This window comes from Bombus huntii, chromosome 9 (assembly GCF_024542735.1).
Source record: "Bombus huntii isolate Logan2020A chromosome 9, iyBomHunt1.1, whole genome shotgun sequence".
NCBI classification, from domain to species: domain Eukaryota; kingdom Metazoa; phylum Arthropoda; class Insecta; order Hymenoptera; family Apidae; genus Bombus; species Bombus huntii.
Genome location: NC_066246.1, coordinates 12,871,864 through 12,881,837, shown reverse-complemented (window position 1 = coordinate 12,881,837; position 9,974 = coordinate 12,871,864). Strand labels below are relative to the sequence as shown.

General features: G+C 36.0%; 1 pseudogene; it reads left to right on the top strand.

Moving 5' to 3' along the window:
• The first annotated feature begins 237 nt into the window (after positions 1-237).
• Positions 238-355, top strand: LOC126869898 (5S ribosomal RNA; annotated as a pseudogene).
• Positions 356-9,974: the final 9,619 nt, after the last annotated feature.

Sequence of the window (9,974 nt, the reverse complement as noted above, 5' to 3'; positions counted from 1 at the left end):
CTTGTGGTTATATCTTATAGTTGTGGCTATTCATTCATTTTTTAAATCGAAACTACTGTTGTATTTTATCTCAGGAAATAGTAAGTGAATTAAGACTATGTAGCGGCACTTGACAGTAAACTTCCCAACAGTTTATGTCGCGTGACGCACGACACAAAGACCCTATACCTGCGGACAAGATGATTGCCAGATGTCGATACATCCGTACCGAACATTTTCTAGCTAACCTAAGGACCCGCCAACGCCCTGGCCGCGCTGAATGCACTCGTTCCCGTCAGATCACGAAAGTTAAGCAGCGCCGGGCACGGGTAGTACTTGGATGGGTAAACGCCTGGGACTCCGTGTGGCGTTGACGAAGCGCGCCGGGCCCGCCCCCCCCCCCCGTGGGGTTCGGGCTTGGCGGCTCAGCGCCTCGGGGCCGCCAAGCAGTCCGATAGGGGAACCGGGCTGCCTGGCACGGCGGCTCCGGCGACGAGGCGGTGTGACAATGGTGTCACACACCGCTCCATCAGCGGTGGTATTAGGCGCGTGGGGGAGGCCCCGTTGTGACGCTCACAGCGGTTCCCGGGCCTCTCTCGATCGCAGCCGGTACGGTTATCGTGGAGGTTTTAGTCGGTTGGAGTCCGACACTACCACGCCGCTTTCCCCAGAAGCGGCCTGGCTTTCGTGCGGATTTCCTCCACGTAAAATATAAAAAAAAAAGCTAGCCTAAGGACCCGCCATAAACCTTAGGATTTATTATAGCGAAGGCCCTCCAAAGAGACAAAACAGTCTTTGTCTATCAGTCTCTAAGTCGACCACCTACTACGGGAACACACGAGAAATCTGCATTCTCTCACGTACGACGCTTCCCGCTAGCAACATCTTCTCAAGAGCAGCTAGCATCCTTTTCCAACGACCAACGCGAATTAGCCAATAAACATTAACGTACATTTCCCTCACCTCCGAACCAAAGCTTTTCTCAACGAATCCGATGTCCTCGCATCCTTAGACACATCCCAACACAGCTTTCCTTCGCAGCAGCATCGTGGCGGAAAGTCAGTCTGTTACAGGGAGTCAACACACAACGGTCGTTACACTTACACGGTTCGAGTCGAATAATTACCTAAGCCCTCGATATCTCGTGCAATCATCGTCCGCACTCGTAGCGCATCTCGAATCATAGCTATCCGAGCTGTAATTCGTAACCGCGCATCCGCGAACCGAATATAACCGCGAGTCTTGCGTCAAGTGTACTCATCGACATTACAGTGAATAAACATTTATTGTTGAATACATCTGAGTTTTCCTTCCGAACCTATCACGACATATCACCTCAACTACTTAATTTGACAATATGCTAATATTTCTACAATAAATTCCTTTCAATTTTCCGGCGAAGGAAATTTAAATAGATAATAAAATTTCTATGAGTTATTGGAAAAGTAGATAGTACGGTAATATTTTATAAAACCACACATTCGAGATCTTAAAAAGAAATCATGTTCCACAATTTGTTTCTTCTATTCGTTTTGAATTATTCTAACACGAAGTAACTAAGAAAAATATCTTCGAAAGTGAAAAGGTAAATCTAGATCAAATAAACTTCATATATTCTAATCAATTTTATTAATAAATTATTTAACGATCAATAGATAATACAATAAGTATCAAAAGATGATATCCGTCGGTCGAATCGCTTTTTTAACTTTTACATTTACATGCGTTCACATCGTTTGTCGATTTATAAAAATTGGGGCACCAAATCAGATACGGTATTCGAGTGTGAAATTCATTTCCACAGCACGTAGAAGGCAGGTTTCGCCGACATAAAGTGGAATTACATTATGCAGCCAGCATCGCATTTGCATAAGTTCGATCAACGATCATCGTGCGTGTCGAATGTTCGTTCACGACTGGGAACGATGTAATTCGAACAAAATGAAAAGTTTAATTTTCGAATGATTCACGTAAATTGAAGGAACTTGTGAAATCTTTGTGCATTACGTATAATGCAATCAATTTTTTATTAATTTATTTCGTATGTTTGCAATTTGATTATCTATCGTATATTTAAAATTCATTCCCTTTAATTACTTTTCTCCCTGGTAAAATGTCAGCTGAAAATGGTAATTCTCTGTTTAGTGTAATTAATATTTATGGATAAAAGAAACCAGAAAGTAGATTTTTCTTAATTTATACCAGCGAAATTTTTATCCATTTAAATTATATTGTAATCTGCACGTCTACAATAAAACCAAGTCAAATTTCATTACTCCATTTAGGTATTATGTGTAGCGTTACACGTTACACCGTGTATATTTATGTTTTTATACAAATTCCTATATTTTCTTTAATTTGCACAGGAGCTTCTTTTTATAAAGTATATTCATAATTTTCCGACAAAATTTGGTAAAAAACTAATTTTAATCCTTTGTTTCAATCCTTTGTTATAGTAATTTTAATTTATTCCTAGGCTTTGTCTTCACAAGCTATAATAAAATTCCTTTAGTAACAATGGGGAATTTTTAAGTAGATGAGACACTGTTTAGCGTAAAATAAATTTTGATCGATCCCATTTAAAGGATTGGGAAATTTTAATAAATAATAGCTAGCAAAGCAATTAAACTCTCATCCGATGTCGAGCAAATTGTCTTTGCTTCAAGAACCGAGTTTCGGAATTTATTGAAGTGCAATTAAGTTAACAGCGACAAAGAAGGAGGAGTTACGTCAACATCATTTGTAATCTCCGATTGCTCCGTTCTTGTGGCAATAAAATGCAATAAAATACTCGAAATTATTGATAAACACGCTTTTATTAAATTTGTTAAAATGAAATGAGCGATTAATGGTTTCGTTATCGAAGCCGTGTTCCAAGTACATAAGTTGAAATACACATCAGAAATAAATTGAAATAATTCGAGATAACAGTTTCAATAATTACATATAATTAAATATTAACATCTTTAAACGTGCGATTGCAATTATAAAATATATTATTTTTATCTATGCTTTTAATAAGTAAAACCTTTTTAATAGGAATCACTAACATAATCTAATAAATCATCTATACCCTATTCCTTAGTTTCTGTCCTAAATGAAGCACCTGCATACATTTATAATTGAGCTTGAAAGATTTATTTATCTAACATTTTGTTTCATTTGTCTAAAAAATAAAATTTTTGTCAAATACATATGAAGAAAATGGTTAACATTATAAAAAGTAAGTTGAACTACATAGTTCAGTTATTTAAATAAAGTAACATTCATTCAAACGAGATACAAATATTTCAATTATTCATTCAAGGACTATAACCATACGGAGAGATAGAATCGATTGATCGAATTTATTCGAGCGGAAATTGCGGTGAAATCTCTCGCTTTAACCAATTAAACTATCTAGACTGTCGACAAATTGTTTCTCTCTAAACCTAATATCCGAAATGGCTACCACTTGTAAATTATACGGTCTGGCAAATGTGGTTTCCTTTGGTTGTACGTAATAATTTTCAAAGTTCGATAAATATGAAATATCATGTAGGTATAAATAAATATATTTAATCAATCAAATCGCATGAAGAAGTGAAATACTTTAGCCCTCTTTCTAGTTTCTTTCCAAATTTAGAAAGAAATAATATCGACATTTGTACTAATGAAAGAAAATAAAAAATTATAAGAAAAAATAAACAAGTTTCAACTTGAATTGAGAAAAACCAAAGTTTAAAAACTCGATATATCAACTTTTAACATATTTCTATCAAATATAATTCTATTATATAAACATTTTATAATTTACACAATATAGCATACATTCTAAAAAGACATTTGGATGTGACGAACAATTAGATTGTGATACAAATTCTTTAAAGCTGTATTTTTAAATCTGTCTAAAAGAAAGAAAAAGGGGGATACCTTAAATTTATCCCAGCGTACACGCACCATCGATTTCGCATCAGCGAAGAAAATAATCTTATCCTCGACATAATTCCACGTTTTATCCTGAATCTCTAGAAAAGACCCACTTGGGGGATATCATTAACGCAATAAGTTATCCCAGATTAAAGGAGTCATCTCGAACAAGTTCGCTCCTTATCGAACAATCGGCACAGTGTAAGCTGCTTCGTAATCAGTCTTTAACGTGCTTTCGATGAGGTTGCGTGAATCAATAGGTGATTTTGAGTCTCTGAAACGACTAAGAAGCACATTTCTCACGCGATTAAATGCTCGTTCCACTCGTGACACGTTCAATTCCAAAATCCTCTCAGTAACAGCTTCATAAAAATTGTTGTACAATTTAAGTTTCGTTTGTTACAGCACATTGAACTAGAGAAACAAAAAGAAGAATATAATTTTTCTTTTTGTGGTCGAACATTATTTTGTCTCTGGTCTTCAATTTTTATTTTGTTGTATATTCTTGCTTTCTTTAGTTTTTACGAATAGTATATATTAAAAGAATTTTCATGATGAATAATGAAGTTTCGTTAAGATTTTAAAATGACGGAATTCCGATGGGGAAGAACCTCGATCGATATATATATTTTATACGTTAAGTATGGAAAGAATTAAGCAGATAAAACTGAGATTCAAAAGATAAAAAGCTTATTAAGAAACCTGTTGTGGAAACAAATCCTTTTATGTCGTATTCTAATAATCTTTTTATAATTGAATTAATGGTCCCTTATTGTGATTATATTGAAAATTCTTAAATAAATCAAAAACTATTTAATCTACAAAGTACTTTCAGAAGTCTAAATATAAGTCTAAATGCAGGTAATATATAATTCTTAATATTATTTGTTATGCTGTCCGGTGTTAGAGCTTTCTTCGGTTTTAGTTTCCTTAGGCTTACGTTTTGTTTTTCTTGTTGAATATCTTAATCCATATGCGTGTGCCAGGGTGTCAAATATAGATAACACAACTCTCAATAACTCTCAACCTTCTTACATGTACTACATAATCGTTATTAAATTTTTTCAATAAAATGATTAAATAGAAAATACAGACAATATATCCCAAAAGTTGTTCTTAGATAAAAGATTATGAAAATGACCAAAGTACCATTACGTTAACTTTAATACACAAATTAATTTCCTTTAAATTACAATTTTAAAACATTCCAGATTAACCATCTTCCAATACCAACAACCTATCGTGACTCTGCACAAAACCAATCGGTCTAAAATCTCTCTCGAGCTTTCAAATCAGGACTCTTCCGTATTCCTCCGAGACCAAGGAATTCCGGCAGAAATTTTGACAAATACTGCAAACCAGCTACAGACACGCTAACACACACACACGCACACGCGCTCGTACATATATACATATGAAATCTATAAGAGAAATGGGGTCGATGTGTCAACGTGGAACCGCGGGGCTAACCCTCCGGCGACAGATGTCAAGGAATCGAGAAATTACGATGGTTGGCGAGTAAAAGCTCGCTGGCGGAGGGTGTGAATGTCACGTAACCGGCAGAGACAGCAGGAAAAAGAGAAACAATGGGAACTCGAGCGTGAAGTTACCGCAGAGACGAGTAAGAACAGCAGCAACCGGAAGAGATGTACACTTGCATTAATATTTATTCTATGCGCGCCTTTGGCCGGGACCGTACCATTTTGTTCTCCATCGTACACCTTCAGGTGTTTGTTCGATGAAAACCGCCTTCAAGGCACGTAACGGAATTGAAGATTCGTTTGGCGTACTATTACGCTTGTTCCGTTTCCATTGGTCGCACCATAAGCGTTTAAAATTGTTGTCAAGGAACTTAGAAATTTGAGTGTAAGTTTAGGCTTCTTGTTAATTAGATTTTTCTCTGTAAATTTGATTTTAAGTTTTAGGCGATTCGGGGGGAAAATGTTATATTTTTTATATCTTTTTCTTTTTTTTATTAATGATTCTAGATAGATGATATTTAGGATCATTTGAATCTAATTGTTGTTTAAGAGGATAACTTTGTTGCACTTGAGATTTGTAACGATATCCAGAATATTTTTTAATGCAAGAAACAGCTTTTCTTTCTTAGAAAAGAGACTAAATCTTTATGGATATACATAAGCTTTTATTACATCTCGTGTGCCTAAAAGCACAAAGTTGAAGGCTCGGGCTAAAGGGGATTTGTCCTTTCGTATTTTCGAAGCTAAAGGAATAAGAAGGAATTATTATTCGATAGAAATTAATTCTGGCTGAAAATTTCCATAAGTTCTGCAAAATATTTGAAACCATTACCATTTAAACATTCATTACATCAAGCTTCTCAATACCACGATATTGTATCACATTCAGACTATTACTACAAAATTATATTCAAAGCATGAATATGTTTCATGTTGTTGCATGGAAAAAAATGTAGCATAATTAATAGCAAATGTAATTGAAGAACTAAAAAAAATCCTCGGTAACCCATTTCCTTAAACGCTATTTAACGTTCAGGGGCAAAAAAGCATAAACATTGCACAAAAAATCCAATTTCTCCAGATTCACCCTCCGATTCCTCGTTCACGTGTGCGTCACTGTTCCCTCTCTTCTCTAATCAGAATTCAATTGCCAAGAAAATATTTATCCGTTGAGTACAAACGGGCGCTGTTCAAACACTTTTTAACCTATAGCGTCTTTTTTCCGCGCCAGCGTCGCTCATCTGGCGCACGCGGAAATTCGCGCGCTCTTACAATCGTTTGGCGTGAGAAAATGTTTCCGAAAAATTTTACCATTCCCTTTGATCCCGTCGTCGGTCTTTGGCTGCATCCAGTATTTCTCTTTCTCTTTCCTTCTTTGATTATCCGCGTGGTAGAACCCGTCGACGACGGACAAGATTGGCCGGTGGCAAAGGCCGTGTCGAGCCGCTAAACTACGTGTCAGAAAGGAAAAGGAGGCGAATTTAAGCCCCGAAGGTATGGCCGAGTTTACAAATATGTGTTGCCTGCCGCGGTGTCGTGGCGGTTCTCCGGATCTTCCTGTAAACTTCGTTATTCCCTTTGCAACACCCTTCATCCCTGCTTCCGTGATTCTTGCAGTGCTGGTACACACGTGCGATCCTACCAGAAATTACGGAGCGCATCGCTGATGCAGCATCGCAACAGGCGACGCTTGGTGGACGCTCGTTTGCCAACGAGGGAACCTATTCGAAAAGTGGGTCGCGTTAAAGGACGCCTCGAAAAGCTAATGCAAGCAGATTGGATGTATTTAATGATGATTCGATAATAGTACAGTAGCTAACTGAACAAATAGTGTACACTTGGCAACGTTGATTTGAAGTAACTTGCTTGGGATCAAGGTATAGAGTTAAATTATTTAGCAAGTTTGAAAATTAACCTTGGGGTTAGATATTAATAATGTTATTGTGATTTTTATTAAAGATGCACCGATTAATGATCGACTAGTTGAATACGTGGTCACCTTTGTAGTCGACGTTTAGTCGGCAAAAAAGGCCGATTGATCGGCCTGAAATTTTAGTATTAGCGATAACTTGATACGGCTTAGAAATAAAAATACAATGTTCTTTTTTTATTGCCATTAGTATAATTTTAATATTTTTTAATGAGTAGTATATTTACTTACTTATATCTGTAAGTACATATTTGTATGTAATATTATTATCACATAAAGAATTACATACAATAATTAGTATTTATTGAAATAAACTAAATAAGCACCAGTGAACTAGGAACTTTGGTCATTATTTCTTATTTTTATCGTAACAAAGAACTCTCTAAAACAAAGAAAGGAAATGTAATAAAATAAATATGGCAAGCAATGTTAAAAATGAGTTCTTTGGATTCGTAATATTGTATAATCACAAATTGTTTTGTAGCGGTGTTTGAAAATGTTTGCAAAGACGACTAGTCGGTTAATCGGCCAAAACTCTAGTCGGCACATCCCTAATTTTTATAATGAATAATAATGTAATTATGAAAGATCTTTTTTTTTTCTATTTATTTGTTGAAATTACAATCAATTCTCGCGTTGAGAAATTATGAAAGATGATTTTCAGTCCTTAATTAGTAGGATTAGATCGTAGATAATGATAGTTTGGTTTAGATTTACGTTGTTTAATTTTAGTTTTCATTTTTATTTTATATTTTATACATGTGTACGTTTTACCTAATATGAAGTACTGTAAAATTAAGTAACTGAAATCAAACTCTTGTGTATCGCTAAAGAAAATATATAGTTTTCAGAAAAATTTTAGTTAAAATATAAAAGTACGTAAAAATGGCAAAGAAAACACCTGTCGGCCATCCGAAGCTTTAAAATCTCGCAGATTCATATAACAGCAGACGTAAATATCACGAGTTTCCTTCATACAATATAGTGGCGTGTGTCTGAGAGGGCACGAGAGCGGTCCAAATATCGTTAAAATAAATCTAAATATAAGAGGTAAGGAGCAAGGGAAAGACAAGAGGACGAAGTATGTCCAACAGACGCCGACAATAACTGCGAATGAACTTCCTTGCTTCACGGTCCGAGTGTTCCTTCCGGGTTACATCGTATCGGGTTACGTCGTCTTCCAGACTGACCATCAAATTTTACGAGGATGCCTCCTTCCTAGACCAAGCCAAAGCTAGAGAAAGTTATGTAAGCACGAAAAAGGAAACAGAATCTGTACAATTTCATGTCCATGTGGCTCGAGCTAGTAACGTTCGAAAATGTTTCTTCGTCGATTTTCCAATTCCACTGGTCGACATGATTGGAGTTCGACATCGACTTCGAAATATGAAGATTTTCGTACTGAATCGTAAATTACTTCCGTCGATTTTCAAATTTCGTTCATGTACTTGCTATATTGAAAAATTTTTCCTTTTTTACATTTTGAATTTGAGAAACTTCCTTCGTCGACCTCCAGCTTTCCAGAATATCATTTGTTAATTCGTACTATCAAATAAATGCAATTTCTGCAGTTGAGAAATCTGTTCCCTTGATATTTGTGAATGATTAACTGCTTAAATTTGGAAGGTTCGTAGAAAGTTAATTCGTTAATTCATAAATTCCAGGGACTTCTCTTACCGATCTACGAGCATCGAGAATTTTTCTTGCCGATTTACAAATTTTCAAACTTACCATAATCATCCTATAAATTTTTTGCTCTATACCATAGGCTTTTTGAGAGCGAGATATTTTGTAAATTAATTACAATAAAAAAAAGAAGAAAATTATGTATAGAACTGAAATCAATATTCATCTATCTTTTTTAAGTCACTTCTCCATTCTGAGTTATACAAAATGGATAAAAATTACCTGACCGTAATATAACGCATTAAACTTACAAAACCCAGTTTTTCATCGCGCTAATCGAATTCATGTTTACCACTCAAACTTCTATTCCACAATGAGGTTTATCATGAGCTTATTCAGCATCTAAAATTAACTATGTAACGACAAACACTAACATCAAAGTAGATACTCAAGGTTAAATTTAAATATTTTCGATTCATAAATCTTTCGAATTGTCACATCCAAAAACGCAAAGTGCGAGGATCGTGAATCTTTCTCAAATGCTTTGATTCTGTGAAAGCTCTTAATCCCCCTAGCGAAGTCCTCTCGAGGAACCGACAACAGCGTTTCCGGTGGCCGGTAAAAAACGCGGAAAGGACAGCCATCAGCTCCGTTTCTCGTTTCGGTAAAATATTTACGTTGTTAAAGGACTGCTAGCCGCCTTCGTCCCGCGCGGCCTCTGCTCCGGAAAAACGGGCTTCGCTATTATGGTCGCGATACCGAATTAAAATGCTAATTCGCGGCATTAATTTCCATCTATCACGGGCCAGCTTGTCTTCTCACGGCCGGACTAATAATTTTAAATGTTTTTAGCTTTCGCACCAGGCGGTAGCGACACGTTCGTTTTACATAAATCTATGGGAGAAGGGTTTTGTGACACGAACCGAGTGCTCTGGAACTTTTGTCAACACTTGTCAATTTTTGTCAAGCGTGATTTGGATGCTTCAACGAGAAGGGGAAAGGTTAGTATATCATGGTCTATGAATAATATTGTTATAATCGTTTTATAA